We start from the raw sequence: 17,445 nt of genomic DNA, 5'->3' as shown, positions 1-17,445 counted from the left end.
AGTGAGGAGTCATTGCTGAGATTCGGCGAGTGATCATGGCGGAGGTGCGGCGATCGTTTTGTGGTGGAGGAGCAGCGAGAGATTGTGGCGGAGGAGCGGCAAATGGGATACAGGGCCCAGAAGACCCCAGGGCCCAGGGCAGCACTGGCCAGCCCACACTGCGATATGTGTGCGTACTAGATTCGTGCAGCAAAGCAGGTCCCCAGTCCTGGTTAACCCTTGCCACTAGATAAAGGCCGAGCTCTGTCACGCCCATGTGGTGGCTGATGTGCAACGGTCACCACGTGTTAAAAAAATCCATGCACAGACATTTTCCACCCCCTCAATTGGAGTTCAGGACTGAAACATCGGGTCCTTCATTGAAACATCTGCAAACTCATTCCTTTTGGTGTGGAAGCAAGTCATCCTCGTTCAAGGGACCGTCTATGATGATGATCCCGCCTTCAATAAGGAGACCAAAACTGTACTCAGTACCCTAGGTGTGGTCTCACCAATACCCTGTACAGTTGTAGCAGGAATTCCCTGCTTTTATACTCCATTCCCCTTGCAATAAAGTCCAACATTCCATTTGCCTTCCTGATTACTTGCTGTACCTGCATACTAACATTTTGTGTTTCGTGCACAAGGACCCCCAGGTCCCTCTATACTGCAGCATTTTGTAATCTCTCCATTTAAATAATTTGCGTTTTTATTTTTCCTGATAAAGTGGATAACCTCACACTTTCCCACATTCTACTCCATCTGCCAAATGTTTGCCCATTCACTTAGCCTGTCTATATCCCTTATCCTCACAACTTGCTTTTCTACCCATCTTTGTATCATCCACAAACTTGGCTACATTACACTTGGTCCCTTCATCCAAGTCATTAATATAGATTGTAAACAGTTGAGGTCCCAGCAATGAACCCTGTGGCATCCTACTAGTTACTCTTTGCCAACCGGAAAATTACCTATTTATCCCAACTCTCTGTTTTCTGTGAGTTAGCCAATCCTCTATCCATGTTAATATATTACCCCCAACCCTGTGAGCTCTTATCTTGTGCAGTAATCTTTTATGTGGCAGCTTATCAAATGCCTTCGATAAATCCAAATACACCACATCCACTGGTTCTCCCTTATCCACCCTACTCGTTACATCCTCAAAAACACCAGCAAACTTGTCAAACATGATTTCTCTTTCATAAAACCATGTTGACTCTGCTTGATTGTATTATGCTTTTTCAAATGTCCAGCTACTGCTTCTTTAATAATGGATTCCAGCATTTTCCCAACGTCAGATGTTAGGCTAACTGGTCTATAGTTTCCTGCTTTCTGTCTCCCTCCTTTTTTAAATAGGGGAGTAAAGGGTTATGGGGAGCGGGCAGAGAAGTTGAGCTGAGCCCATGATCAGATCAGCCAGGATCTTAGTGAATGGCAGAGCAGGCTCAAGGGGCCAAATGGCATACTCCTGCTCCTATTTCTTATGTTCTTATCTTACATTTGCGGTTTTCCAATCTGCTGGAGCCTCTCCAGAATCCAGGGAATTTTGGTAGATTGCAACCAATGCATCCACTATCTCTGCAGCCACTTCTTTTAACACCCTAGGATGGAGGCCATCAGGTCCAGGGAACTTGTCCACCTTCAGTCTCATTATTTTACCGAGTACTTTTTCTTTGTCTCATTGTCCTGTGACTTCACTCCTTGTTTTTTTTTGGAAATCATCAACATTTCCGCTACTGCTGATACAGCCTCCAATTCGCTCCGTTCTGACTGGTCTCCCGCTGTTTTAACATGGAAACATAGAAATATAGAAAATAGGTGCAGGAGTAGGCCATTCGGCCCTTCTAGCCTGCACCACCATTCAATGAGTTCATGGCTGAACATGCAACTTCAGTACCCCATTCCTGCTTTCTCGCCATACCCCTTGATCCCCCCAGTAGTAAGGACTTCATCTAACTCCTTTTTGAATATATTTAGTGAATTGGCCTAAACAACTTTCTGTGGTAGAGAATTCCACAGGTTCATCACTCTCTGGGTGAAGAAGTTTCTCCTCATCTCGGTCCTAAATGGCTTACCCCTTATCCTTAGACTGTGACCCCTGGTTCTGGACTTCCCCAACATTGGGAACATTCTTCCTGCATCTAACCTGTCCAAACCCATCAGAATTTTAAACGTTTCTATGAGGTCCCCTCTCATTCTTCTGAACTCCAGTGAATACAAGCCCAGTTGATCCAGTCTTTCTTGATAGGTCAGTCCCGCCATCCCGGGAATCAATCTGGTGAACCTTCGCTGCACTCCCTCAATAGCAAGAATGTCCTTCCTCAGGCTAGGAGACCAAAACTGTATACAATACTCCAGGTGTGGCCTCACCAAGGCCCTGTACAACTGTAGCAACACCTCCCTGCCCCTGTACTCAAATCCCCTCGCTATGAAGGCCAACATGCCATTTGCTTTCTTAACCACCTGCTGTACCTGCATGCCAACCTTCAATGACTGATGTACCATGACACCCAGGTCTCGTTGCACCTCCCCTTTTCCTAATCTGTCACCATTCAGATAATAGTCTGTCTCTCTGTTTTTACCACCAAAGTGGATAACCTCACATTTATCCACATTATACTTCATCTGCCATGCGTTTGCCCACTCACCTAACCTATCCAAGTCGCTTTGCAGCCTCATAGCATCCTCCTCGCAGTTCAGACTCCCATCCAACTTAGTGTCATCTGCAAATTTGGAGATACTACATTTAATCCCCTCGTCTAAATCATTAATGTACAGTGTAAACAGCTGGGGCCCCAGCACAGAACCTTGCGGTACCCCACTAGTCACTGCTTGCCATTCTGAAAAGTCCCCATTTACTCCTACTCTTTGCTTCCTGTCTGACAACCAGTTCTCAATCCATGTCAGCACACTACCCCCAATCCCATGTGCTTTAACTTTGCACATTAATCTCTTGCGTGGGACCTTGTCGAAAGCCTTCTGAAAGTCCAAATATACCACATCAACTGGTTCTCCCTTGTCCACTCTACTGGAAACATCCTCAAAAAATTCCAGAAGATTTGTCAAGCATGATTTCCCTTTCACAAATCCATGCTGACTTGGACCTATCATGTCACCTCTTTCCAAATGCGCTGCTATGACATCCTTAATAATTGATTCCATCATTTTACCCACTACCGATGTCAGGCTAAAAAGTGGGGTTACATTGGCTACCCTCCACTCGATAGGAACTGATCCAGAGTCAATGGAATGTTGGAAAATGACTGTCAATGCATCCGCTATTTCCAAGGCCATCTCCTTTAGTACTCTGGGATGCAGTCCATCAGGCCCTGGGGATTTATCGACCTTCAATCCCATCAATTTCCCCAACACAATTTCCCGACTAATAAGGATTTCCCTCAGTTCCTCCTCCTTACTAGACCCTCTGACCCCTTTTATATCCGGAAGGTTGTTTGTGTCCTCCTTAGTGAATACCGAACCAAAGTATTTGTTCAATTGGTCCGCCATTTCTTTGTTCCCCGTTATGACTGCCCCTGATTCTGACTTCAGGGGACCTATGTTTCTCTTTACTAACCTTTTTCTCTTTACATATCTATAGAAACTTTTGCAATCCGTCTTAATGTTCCCTGCAAGCTTCTTCTCGCACTCTATTTTCCCTGCCCTAATCAAACCCTTTGTCCTCCTCTGCTGAGTTCTAAATTTCTCCCAGTCCCCAGGTTCGCTGCTATTTCTGGCCAATTTGTATGCCACTTTCTTGGCTTTAATACTATCCCTGATTTCCCTTGATAGCCACGGTTGAGCCACCTTTCCTTTTTTATTTTTACGTCAGACAGGAATGTACAATTGTTGTAGTTCATCCATGCGGTCTCTAAATGTCTGCCATTGCCCATGCACAGTCAACTCCTTAAGTATCATTCGCCAATCTATCCTAGCCAATTCACGCCTCATACCTTCAAAGTTAGCCTTCTTTAAGTTCTGGACCATGGTCTCTGAATTAACTGTTTCATTCTCCATCCTAATGCAGAATTCCACCTAATTATGGTCACTCTTCCCCAAGGGGCCTCGCACAACGAGATTGCTAATTAATCCTCTCTCATTACACAACACCCAGTCTAAGATGGCCTCCCCCCTAGTTGGTTCCTCGACATATTGGTCTAGAAAACCATCCCTTATGCACTCCAGGAAATCCTCCTCCACCGTATTGCTTCCAGTTTGGTTAGCCCAATCTATGTGCATTTTAAAGTCACCCATTATAACTGCTGCAGCTTTACTGCATGCACCCCTAATTTCCTATTTGATGCCCTCCCCAACATTACTACTAATGTTTGGAGGTCTGTACACAACTCCCACTAATGTTTTTTGCCCTTTGGTGTTCTGCACTCTACCCATATAGATTCCACACCATCCAAGCTAATGTCCTTCCTAACTATTGCATTAATCTCTTCTTTAACCAGCAATGCTACCCCACCTCCTTTTCCTTTTATTCTATCCTTCCTGAATGTTGAATACCCCTGGATGTTGAGTTCCCAGCCCTGATCATCCTGGAGCCACGTCTCTGTAATCCCAATCACATCATATTTGTTAACATCTATTTGCATAGTTAATTCATCCACCTTATTGCGGATACTCCTTGCATTAAGACACAAAGCCTTCAGGCTTGTTTTTTTAACACCCTTTGTCCTTTTAGAATTTTGCTGTACAGTGGCCCTTTTTGTTCTTTGCCTTGGGTTTCTCTGCCCTCCACTTTTCCTCATCTCCTTTCTGTCTTTTGCTTTTGTCTCCTTTTTGTTTCCCTCTGTCTCCCTGCATTGGTTCCCATCCCCCTGCCATATTAGTTTAAATCCTCCCCAACAGCACTAGCAAACACTCCCCCTAGGACATTGGTTCCGGTCCTGCCCAGGTGCAGACTGTCCGGTTTGTACTGGTCCCACCTCCCCCAGAACCGGTTCCAATGCCCCAGGAATTTGAATCCCTCCCTGCTGCACCACTGCTCAAGCCATGTATTCATCTGCGCTATCCTGTGATTCCTACTCTGACTAGCACATGGCACTGGTAGCAATCCCGAGATTACTACTTTTGAGGTCCTACTTTTTAATTTAGCTCCTAGCTCCTTAAATTCGTTTCGTAGGACCTCATCCCTTTTTTTACCTATGTCGTTGGTACCAATGTGCACCACGACAACTAGCTGTTCTCCCTCCCTTTTTAGAATGTCCTGCACCCACTCAGAGACATCCTTGACCCTTGCACCAGGGAGGCAACATACCATCCCGGAGTCTCGGTTGCGGCCGCAGAAACGCCTATCTATTCCCCTTACAATTGAATCCCCTATAACTATTGCTCTCCCACTCTTTTTCCTGCCCTCCTGTGCAACAGAGCCAGCCACGGTGCCATGAACTTGGCTGCTGCTGCCCTCCCCTGATGAGTCATTCCCCCCAACAGTACCCAAAGCAGTGTATCTGTTTTGCAGGGAGATGACCACAGGGGACCCCTGCACTACCTTCCTTGCACTGCTCTTCCTGCTGGTCTTCCATTCCCTATCTGGCTGTGGACCCTTTCCCTGCGGTACGACCAACTCGCTAAACGTGCTACTCACGTCATTCTCAGCATCGTGGATGCTCCAGAGTGAATCCACCCTCAGCTCTAACTCCGCAACGCGGTCCGTCAGGAGCTGGAGGCGGATACAATTCCCGCACACGTAGTCGTCAGGAACACTGGTGTCGCCCCTGAGTTCCCACATGGTACAGGAGGAGCATAACACGTGACCGAGCTGTCCTGCCATGACTTAACCCTTAGATAGGCAACAACAATGCTAAAGTTTACTCACTGTTATAGAAGAGCAAAAAGAAAAACTAAGTCCCGCCGCCGCTCATACCGCCTCCAATTAGGTGTTGTTCGATTTCCAGCTGTTGTTCGCTGTTCAGTTGTTGGTCAGTGTGCAGCTCAGCCATTGGATGAAAGAACTCCTTTGATTTCCGTCTACGAGCTGTTCTGGCAATGTGCTACTTCAGATCGAGTGACTCGCGTCAGGTCGCGGGATTACTCACTTCCTGTTGTGGAGGGTGGGGTTTCCACTGAAGGCAATGAGACGATCAGTTATTGGATCACTGCAGAGGGGATTTACTAGAATGTTACCAGCCATGTGGAACTTCAGTTATGTGGAAAGACTAGAGTAAATTAGGAGAAACTGTTTCCACTGGCAGGAGGATTGGTAACCAGAGGACATAGAATTAAGATAATTGGCAAAAGAGCCAGAGGGGAGATGAGGTAAAGGAAATACGCTGCTCGTTATTATGTTGTGGAATGCACTGACTTGTCAAAAGAGATTTTATAGTAACTTTCAAAAGGGAATTGAATAAATACTAGAAGGGGAAACATTTGCATGGCTATGGGGAAAGAGCAGGGAGTGGGACTAATCGGACAGCTGTACCAAAGAGCTGGCACAGGCACGATGGACAGAATGGCCTCCTGTGCATTAATACTCAATGATTCAATGATTCACTGCAATCTCTCAGTCAATACAAAGCTACCACAGGAGCTGCATTTGAGATCCCTGCATCTTCAGGAGTGAAATTGCGCAATCACTGAAATTGCAGCACAGAAGGATCCCACTCGTCCATTGGCCCCTAGCCAGTGAGCAGGTGAGAGGGCAGGAAAAGGACGGGGGCGCAAGGAGGTCTGGCTTTGTAGAGGTTGTCATTTCATTATAAAGAACAAAACCGCCAGCACAATCAATATTCATTTAGATGTTTTTCTGATGGAACCATTAGCTCCGCCTTAACCCAGTGCACACCATTAATCTGTGAAATTCACATCTCAACAGCCCAGTTCCACCGACATCACCAGTGAGTCAAAACGATCAATAGAAGACCAGCTTTTCAAAATGCAGTTAATCCCCTCAGAGTTTCTCAGAACGACTTCAATTAATAGCTCCTCAGAACAACTTATTTACCTCTGATGTGGTCAGTCCCATTGACACCCCCGCTCCCCCCACCCCCGCCGCCCCCCCCCACCCCCGCAGCCACTACCACAGTTCTCCCTCCTTACCTGAAGGTGCTGACTCATGTTGGGAATCACTCTCCCATCCGAAGGTACCGACACTCGATGGGTTCAGTTCCACAGACCACTTGGTCCCTCACTTGTGCGCCCAATCCTCGTGCATCAACCAAGCAAATGACTCGACATTCAGCCTGAACCGTCGCTTGGTGTCCGCCCCGTCGCTCGGTGTCCGCCCCGTCGCTCGGTGTCCGTCCCGTCGCTCGGTGTCCGCCCCGTCGCTCGGTGTCCGCCCCGTCGCTCGGTGTCCGCCCCGTCGCTCGGTGCGCTCGGTGTCCGCCCCGTCGCTCGGTGTCCGTCCCGTCGCTCGGTGTCCGCCCCGTCGCTCGGTGTCCGCCCCGTCGTTCGGTGTCCGCCCCGTCGCTCGGTGTCCGTCCCGTCGCTCGGTGTCCGCCCCGTCGCTCGGTGTCCGTCCCGTCGCTCGGTGTCCGCACCCCGGGGAGGGGAGGGGAGAGCAGAATAAGGATTCACAGAAACGTTCAGTGTCTGTCTCAGGCGCCCTCCCTCTCGGAGATGTGATATCATCAGGCATGAGACACCGGTACATAAATAAATAAAACGCAGGAACACAGCACAACAAGAGGGTGAGCAGAAAGGGACCAAGACACACGGACTGAGGGCAGGTAGCAAAAAGCACTGAGTCACCGAATGTTTGACCAATTGGTCAGGGATACTGCAGTCTGAACAGGGCTGTAGGGGTCAGCGATACTCAGTCTGAACAGGGCTGTAGAGGGTCAGCGATACTGCAGTCTGAACAGGGCTGTAGAGGTCAGGGATACTCAGTCTGAACAGGGCTGTAGAGGGTCAGCGATACTGCAGTCTGAACAGGGCTGTAGAGGTCAGGGATACTCAGTCTGAACAGGGCTGTAGAGGGTCAGCGATACTCAGTCTGAACAGGGCTGTAGAGGGTCAGTGATACTCAGTCTGAACAGGGCTGTAGAGGGTCAGCGATACTGCAGTCTGAACAGGGCTGTAGAGGTCAGGGATACTGCAGTCTGAACAGGGCTGTAGAGGTCAGGGATACTGCAGTCTGAACAGGGCTGTAGAGGGTCAGTGATACTCAGTCTGAACAGGGCTGTAGAGGGTCAGCGATACTGCAGTCTGAACAGGGCTGTAGAGGGTCAGCGATACTCAGTCTGAACAGGGCTGTAGAGGGTCAGCGATACTGCAGTCTGAACAGGGCTGTAGAGGGTCAGCGATACTGCAGTCTGAACAGGGCTGTAGAGGTCAGGGATACTGCAGTCTGAACAGGGCTGTAGAGGGTCAGCGATACTGCAGTCTGAACAGGGCTGTAGAGGGTCAGCGATACTGCAGTCTGAACAGGGCTGTAGAGGGTCAGTGATACTCAGTCTGAACAGGGCTGTAGAGGGTCAGTGATACTCAGTCTGAACAGGGCTGTTGGAGTCAGCGATACTCAGTCTGAACAGGGCTGTAGAGGGTCAGTGATACTCAGTCTGAACAGGGCTGTAGAGGGTCAGCGATACTCAGTCTGAACAGGGCTGTAGAGGGTCAGTGATACTCAGTCTGAACAGGGCTGTAGAGGGTCAGCGATACTCAGTCTGAACAGGGCTGTAGAGGGTCAGCGATACTCAGTCTGAACAGGGCTGTTGGAATCAGCGATACTCAGTCTGAACAGGGCTGTAGGGGTCAGCGATACTCAGTCTGAACAGGGCTGTAGGGCTTGTCGGAGTATTGTTGGGGTTGGGGAGCCCCCTGTCTATTGGGAATGGGCACAGCACAGAAAAGTGGGAGAGTCTGAACTGAGGAAGGGACAGAAACACAAGTTTAAAAAGAGCAGCTGATCTCGCAGCCTCTGACAACCTGTTCCTTCCTTTCCTCAGCTCCTTCCTGTGGCCACTTCCTACCCACTTCTTTGTTTCTCTCCCAGACTTCCAAGTAAGAGTCCACGGGCCTCGCCATTGAATTGGCGGAGAAAGTGTTAACCCCAGTCTCCGAGAGACCCTGACTGCTCCCACCGTGGATCTGACCCATACTGCCCATGAACCAATTTCAGTCCTTGCGAAGCACGGGGCTGGAATTGCTCGTGGAATGCGTGGAGTGTGTGGAACCAGTAAACAAAGTATTGTTATCTCGGAGCCTGCAGCTGCCAGGTATTCTACTCTAAGTTCCCACTGGCTTCCTGTGTCTTCCCATGTCTCCATCCTGTGTTGCCGAGATTGGGAATCAGTGCGTGCCTGAGCAAGGTGTTTCCTCCCTCACTGATTGCTGTCACATCCTGACTTATTTTCCCTCCTGTGTCGGCCGATTTTACAGACAAGAGTCGAGGAACAGGCACCGAGAGGCTCAGTACTAGAAGTCTATTTCTTTCTTTTTGTAACAGAGTTGCAGCTGGAACAGAACGCAATACGTGGACATTCTGAGTAGCGAGGAGCAGGAACATCCTGTTGATCTGAAGTGAGTTTGGTCTCGTCACTGCAGGAGGTGAGTTTCACGGCGGGCCACCTACTTGCATGGAGTGAATTGCTGTCAGCCTGACCCATGAGCTCGGGGAGCCTGTCGACAGTACTATCGGTGCCTGCTGGTCTCCAGCTGGGAGAACTCCCTCTGTGGCCGAGAGCATAAGGTAAGCAAGAACTCCAGGACAGCTGTCCTCTCAGACTAGAACGACGATTCGCTAAGGATTCCCCAGGGAAGGCACAAACCCACCTTGCAGTGCCGTACTCATCCATTACACTCTTGTGTTATGTGTTGCTTGTGAACCTTGAAAGATCTATGCACTAGAATGCTCAAAACGTTTTCTTTCACCACTGGCTTTGGTACTTTTCCCTGCATGGTGTATCTTCAGCATTCGCTCTGCCCGCATGCACAACACTGCATCATTTGCCAAACATGGGCTCAAACCCCCCAGCAAATCGAGACTTGCCTGTAGTAGTCAAGCATCTTTGACATTCCTGACTGTCACACATATCTTGATGTTGCCTGAAAACTCGCGTATTAGCTGACCATCTAACCAGCCTCAGAACAGGTCAAACTCCAGCCTCTTCATCTGGCATCAAGGGGCAGGTTTCAGCATTTTGTGGCATAGTGTTTACATGTTCTGGTTTACTGCCCCAGAAAGAAGTATTCAGCCAAACTGAATGCCTATCTGCACTATTGGGTGCTGAGGTAAGGCAGAGCATCGTCAGAAAAGTGGGCATCAGGATGCCAGTGTGGCCATTAGCTGAGACACTAAAGTCTTGTTGTGTTTCAGTGGTTTGGGCGGATGTTAATGATCTCATTGCACTATTTATAGAAGGGGCAGGGTTCTGCCGCCTTCCACCTTCAACCAACCTCACCAAAATCAGATTGCCCAGTCATTTTGCTGTTTGTGGTATCTAGCTGTGCGTGAAATGGCTGCTGCCTGTCACTCTGTAACGTCAGTCATCACACAACAAAGTAATACCTTGTATCTCGAGTGCGTTGAGATGTTTGTGAGAGAGATACAATTAAGCAATGCTCGAGGGGTGTTCCCAGCACCTCGAGAATCACAGTGACACATGGAACGGACAAAGGAGTGGGGGACCCGGAGGTCGGGGGAGAAAGAACCGGAACATTACCACACCAGATTGTACTTTGGGTAGTGAAGGAGGAGCCATCCTTCCACCGCTGGAAAACCATGGGTGCACAGGGGAAATTAATCACTTCCTCTCCAATGACAGCACAGAGCTCCAGAGAGTCTTAGTGCAAGAGGGACATCAGCAGACAGGGTACTGGGTACAGTGGGTCATACAATAGCCCTAATCTTTGGGACCTGAGGTCACATACAGCCAGGGGGATGAACACATCTTCTCTTCGTTGTCTGTAACGGTCATCAAATGGACAGGTGGTGTGGGCTCTGAGCAGAAATACGCATCATTTGGCATTAAATGATAATCAAATAGGTCTTGGGATGACTGAGATCGGAAGTACAAGATTATCACACGGGTACAAAAGGGGCTGCTCTCTAAGTTTGGTTGTGATGCTTATTGAACTTCACCCTACCCTGGGAGTGTTTGATGGGACAATGTAGAGGGAGCTTTACTCTGTATTCAACCCGTGCTGTACCTGCCCTGGGAGTGTTTGATGGGACAGTGTAGAGGGAGCTTACTCTGTATCTAACCCATACTGTACCTGCCCTGGGAGTGTTTGATGGGATATGGCGGGTCTGGGTATCTCTCCTTGATGAGCATAAAATTCTCTGAATGATTTCTATGTGGGGTTAGAAACATAGAAACATAGAAAAATAGGTGCAGGAGTAGGCCATTCGGCCCTTCGAGTCTGCACCGCCATTCAATAAGATCATGGCTGATCATTCCTTCAGTACCCCTTTCCTGCTTTCTCTCCATACCCCTTGATCCCCTTAACCGTAAGAGCCATATCTAACTCCCTCTTGAATATATCCAGTGAACTGGCATCAACAACTCTCTACGGCAGGAAATTCCACAGGTTAACAACTCTCTGAGTGAAGAAGTTTCTTCTCATCTCAGTCCTAAACGGCCTACCCCTTATCCTAAGACTATGTCCCCTGGTTCTGGACTTCCCCAACATCGCGAACATTCTTCCCGCATCTAACCTGTCCAGTCCCATCAGAATCTTATATGTTTCTATGAGATCCCCTCTCATCCTTCTAAACTCCAGTGAATAAAGGCCCAGTCGATCCAGTCTCTCCTCATATGACAGCCCAACCATCCCTGGAATCAGTCTGGTGAACCTTCGCTGCACTTCCTCAATAGCAAGAACGTCCTTCCTCAGACTAGGAGACCAAAACTGAACACAATATTCCAGGTGAGGCCTCACTAAGGGCCTGTACAACTGCAGTAAGACCTCTCTGCTCCTATACTCAAATCCCCTAGCTATGAAGGCCAACATACCATTTGCCTTCTTTACCGCCTGCTGTACCTGTGTGCCCACTTTCAGTGACTGATGAACCATGACACCCGTTGTGGAATGTTCGTATAACGAGGGGATCGTTCTAGGTTCTCCACAACCATTGAATTCTGGAAAATGACCACCAAGATCTGGAGTTGTTTAAAGGATATTTTCAGTTCTTTAAATATCTTTGGATTTCTGTCTTTCTGCCTGGCATGTTTCTGTTTCTGAGACTCTGATCACCGATTATCTGATTCCACTGACCGCCAATCAGAGGTTACGTGCTTTCCTTTGTAGATAGAGGCTTAAAAGATTATCACTTTCTGGATAAGGAGAGGTCAAACTGTCTAAATTGAATCTGCATTGTACACTGACCTTGCACCTCCGGTACTGGGTTCAACTCTAGCCCAAACCTGCCTGCAAGAATGAGTTTTTGACAGTTTGTATCCAGGTCCAGTCAACTTAGACTCAAACCAATAAACCCCAACATTCAGCATAAACAGGCACCAACGGTGTCAGGTTGACTTATTGGTAAGAGAAGGTCATGGGATCAAGGTCTCACTCCCAGGACTTGGGCATCTAATCTGAAGGAGGTGGTAACCTTCAGATCAGACATTAAACCAAGGCCAACTTGCATGTTCATATGAAGCAGAACAAGGGATTACCCCATCTAAAACTCCTCAGATTAACTATGTGAGATCTTGCTGTGTTAAAAATGGCTACCACTTTTTTCTGACGTAAAAATCGTCACTGCGCTTCAAAATAATTCACTGCGATTTGAATAGAAAATGCTCTAAATGCAGTAGTAGGCACCTTATGGGACTGGGGCTCAGGCACATTGTGAGGGCAGAATAGAAAAAGCGTTCCGTGTTTCCAAGGAGGCACCATGGAAACAGGGAAAAGAGAAGGTGGTAGCACGACAACCCGGCACTTCATTTGCTTTAAAATCTCTCATTGCCGTAACTCTGACGAGTATTCAGCACAACTCCTTAACATTTCCATGGTAACTATGCAATGATTGCTAACGGCACACATTCTGAAGACATTTGAAGGTGCTCGTGGTATCTATCTCCTACCCCCACCCCGACAGTGCCACTGAGCCTCACAGTCCGCAGTCCAAGACAGGTAAGGAAGGAGTTAATATCAGAGAGAGAGAGTTCAACTAGTTGGTGATAATTGTCTGGTTAAAGGGGGTTAATAAGAGCTCTCTGCTTGTGTAACGGAGCTCAGAAGCTAATAACACAGCCTGCATACTGCACCTAGAGACACCTGCGACATCGGGTAATTTGACAACCTGAGGGGTCAGCGAGAAAAAAAAAAGTAAGATTTGGATTTATATAGTGCCTTTCACAACCACTGGTCATCTTAAAGCGCTTTACGGCCAATGAAGTATTTTGGAGTGTAGTCACTGCTGTAATGTAGGAAACGCGGCAGCCAATTTGCGCACAAGCAATCTCCCACAAACAACAGTGTGATAATGACCAGATAATCTGTTTTCGTTATGTTGATTTAGGGATAAATATTGGCCAGCACACCAGGGATATCTCCCCTGCTCTTCTTTGAAATAGTGCCACAGGACCTTTTATGTTTAACGTCTCATCCGAAAGATGGCACCTCCGACAGTGAGGCGCTCCCTTCGCACTGCACTGGAGTGTCAGCCTAGATTTTTGTGCTCACGTTCCTGGAATGGGACTTGAACCCAAAACCTTCTGACTCAAAGGCGAGAGTGCTACCCACTGAGCCAAAGTGAGAGGTGTGTGTGTTATTATGGTCAGTGATTGTCAGTGGGAGGTTGAGTGTGTTATTATGGTCAGTGAGGGTGAACACTCGAAGAGTCTGTATGCAAATCTCACCGGACTGTGACCGCAGCAGGAACTCTGGCCAATCTATTCTCCCCAGAGGTCCTGAGCCCAGGTGCAGGCGCCCAGTTCCTGCTCCGGCTGAGATCTGATAACTGGGTGCAGAATGGGACGTCCTGAAGAGCTCTGGTACTGGTTCAGTGCTCCGTTGGGAGATGGCTTCACCCACCAAACATTTGGGTGCCAGCATCTCGCCTTTCTTACTGCCTGGATGTGCTCGGAAAGGATGGTCCACATAAAGAAAAATATACCTATCTGTTTTAAAAATAAACAATGCCTAATGTAATAGAGACTGCAGCTGGAACCACTTGCAGCACAAGACTCAGGTCCATTAATGTCCTAAATTCCTGACCAGAGCTGTCAAAGCAGGAAAAGGAAGCGTTCTGACATTAGGGGACTGGGTGTTCACTCAATGGGAATTGGCGGCATATTCACGACTGAATACACTGAGGGACAGAGAGCTGTACTGCACTGCATTTAGTCTGATTCATGACTTCTGTACACACGGGCCCCTCTCGATATATTGGGGGTCTCTCTATATTGGGGGTCTCTCTATACTGGGGAACTCTCTATACTGTGGATCTGTCTATATTGGGTGTGTCTGTATGTAGAGGATCTCTCTATATAAGGGGACCACCCTATACCAGGGATCTCTCTAAAGAAGATCTCGCTGTGCAGGAGCCATATATCCTCAGGGGAGGACTCTATATACAGGGTCATTTTCTGTGAGGGTGTCATAGAAACATATAAACATAGAAAATAGGTGCAGGAGTAGGCCATTCGGCCCTTCAAGCCTGCACCACCATTCAATAAGATTATGGCTGATAATTACCTCAGTACCCCTTTCCTGCTTTTTCTCAATACCCCTTGATCCCCTTTAGCCGTAAGGGCCATATCTAACTCTCTCTTGAATATATCCAATGAACTGGCATCAACAACTCTCTGCAGCAGGGAATTCCACAGATTAACAACTCTCTGAGTGAAGAAGTTTCTCCTCATCTCAGTCCTAAATGGCCTACCTCTTATCCTAAGACTATGTCCCCTGGTTCTGGATTTCCCCAACATCGGAAACATTCTTCCCGCATCTAACCTGTCCCATCCCGTCAGAATCTTATACGTTTCTAAGAGATCCCCTCTCATCATTCTGTCGCTATGAGAGGCCTCTGTCAATCTACAGGGTATCTCTCTATGTGGGGGCTTCTTTACACAGGGGTTCATCTATATTGGCAGTCCTTCTGTTCTGGGATCTTACTTTATCGGGTGGAGGAGTGTTTCGATACATAGGGGCTCTCTATAAATATATATATCTCCCCTCTCCAGCTAGCACTCTGTGTCTTTTCCCAACCAGATTTATTCCCCACACCAAAGGCCGTAATTCTCCCTGGTGCATGAGTTCCACTGGCGAGACACTAGTTCTTTGTATGCTGACTGTCCCTGGGGTACAGGTTCTGTGTACACTGACTGTCCCTGGAGTACAGGTTCTGTGTGCACTGACCGTCCCTGGGGTAAAGGATCTGTGTACACTGACTGTCCCTGGGGTACAGGTTCTGTGTGCACTGACTGTCCCTGGGGTAAAGTTTCTATGTACACTGACTGTCCCTGGGGTACAGGTTATGTGTGCACTGACTGCCCATGGGGTACAGGTTCTGTGTGCACTCTCCCTGGGGTACAGGTTCTGTGTGCACTGACAGTCCCTGGGGTACAGGTTCTGTGTACACTGACTGTCCCTGGGGTAAAGGTTCTATGTGTACTGACTGTCCCTGGGGTACAGGTTCTGTGTGCACTCTCCCTGGGGTACAGGTTCTGTGTGCACTCTCCCTGGGGTACAGGTTCTGTGTGCACTGACAGTCCCTGGGGTACAGGTTCTGTGTGCACTGACAGTCCCTGGGATACAGGTTCTGTGTACATTGACAGTCCCTGGGGTACAGGTTCTGTGTGCACTGACAGTCCCTGGGGTACATGTTCTGTGTGCACTCTCCCTGGGGTACAGGTTCTGTGTGCACTCTCCCTAGGGTACAGGTTCTGTGTGCACTGACAGTCCCTGGGGTACATGTTCTGTGTGCACTCTCCCTGGGGTACAGGTTCTGTGTGCACTCTCCCTGGGGTACAGGTTCTGTGTGCACTGACAGTCCCAGGGGTACAGGTTCTGTGTGCACTGACAGTCCCAGGGGTACAGGTTCTGTGTACACTGACTGTCCCAGGGGTACAGGTTCTGTGTACACTGACTGTCCCTGGGGTACAGGTTCTGTGTACACTGACTGTCCCAGGGGTACAGGTTCTGTGTACACCAACTGTCCCAGGGATACAGGTTCCCTGTGCGCTGACAGGGAACGATTCCCACGCTCAAACACCTTTGCCCGAGACCTGCTCTATATAATTTTAACAGATCTGGCGGGCTGCGGACATTTACTGCAATGCATGCAGAGGCCATCAGGCATGTCCTGGGGGTTGGGGGTGAAGAAAGGAGCCATGGGAGAAGGATTGGAAACGGTGTGGCAGAGGCCCATGGCATTGCTGTGGAGCCAGTAGGAGTGCTTCTGCTTATCCCGTTCTTGGGCGTTTCAAGCTGTCCTTTTCAGGACCGTTAGTTCGGCTGATGTAAAACTGGAAATACCATCGGAGCTTATGCCGGGCCATCTCCGCCTAATTTTTGACCAATTTGGGAAAGGTGTCCTGAAACAGGCATTAGGCCCCTCATTAACATATTCAAGGATCCTTACGCTGGTTATATGCTGATGCCAGGAAAGCCTCTACAGTGCCCAAATCCAAAATGGTGTGGACTGTGTTCCGACACTATTCGGTACAGGAGGGAGGCCCCCTAATTTGGGCCTTTATGCCCCTGTTTCGTGCCCAGAAAACGGACGCAACGAGGTCCAATTCCTACCATTAGGGTTGAGTGTAAGTGTTCCAAAAGCACTCACCAGGAGTTGGGAATGTGATTATTACACAAAGTGTAGCTTCAGCTCACTCTGTACATTAAACACCCCCTCACTTGCAGTCACAAAGCTCAGGAAATTCTCCAAACTGCCTTCCCCCAATGATGTCATTAGCATTTAAAAGAAAAATAATCAAAATAACAAAAGCCAGAAAGAGACAGGAGAATGAACAAATAATTGCAAGGGTGATTTTCTCTGATATTTGGGAGGTGATAGGGTTGAGGTGAGCTTGGGCCTGGGTAGGGCTATTGTTCTCATTGTGTCCTGTGAATTTATTTTAATCACAGCTCTTGTGAGTCAGGGAGAATGAGTTGTTAGTCATCCATTCCTGTCGAATCCTGTTGAGTGGGGTTTGATGTACATACAGACAGCCTATTGAGACCGCACACAAATTAATTGTGAGGAGATACAGAGAGAAAAACAGGATTCTGACCAGCTACCAGGGGTCTCGAACTATGGCCAGCTCCACACACTCGGTTCACCTTCCCTGAATATTTACAGCTCTACAGGTATTCCATTTGATGGCTTCTGTCTTATTTATGTCTGCATTGTGGCTTTAAAGGTATTGCTGGTGTTGGTGTAATGGAGTACCTCCGACTGTTTGTCTGTACAGGTGTGTGTGTGAGTGTGTGTGATTGCGTGTGTGAGTATTTATGAATGTGTGTGCATTCCAGCATCCCCTATTTCATCCCCTCCTCCCCTGAGGGTGCTGACTCTCACTGGGTTACGGGTTTCATAGATACTGGCCAACCTCTGGTCACACAGCACCT

This window comes from Pristiophorus japonicus, chromosome 13 (assembly GCF_044704955.1).
Source record: "Pristiophorus japonicus isolate sPriJap1 chromosome 13, sPriJap1.hap1, whole genome shotgun sequence".
Taxonomy (NCBI): domain Eukaryota; kingdom Metazoa; phylum Chordata; class Chondrichthyes; family Pristiophoridae; genus Pristiophorus; species Pristiophorus japonicus.
Note: the sequence above shows the minus strand (reverse complement) of the source record.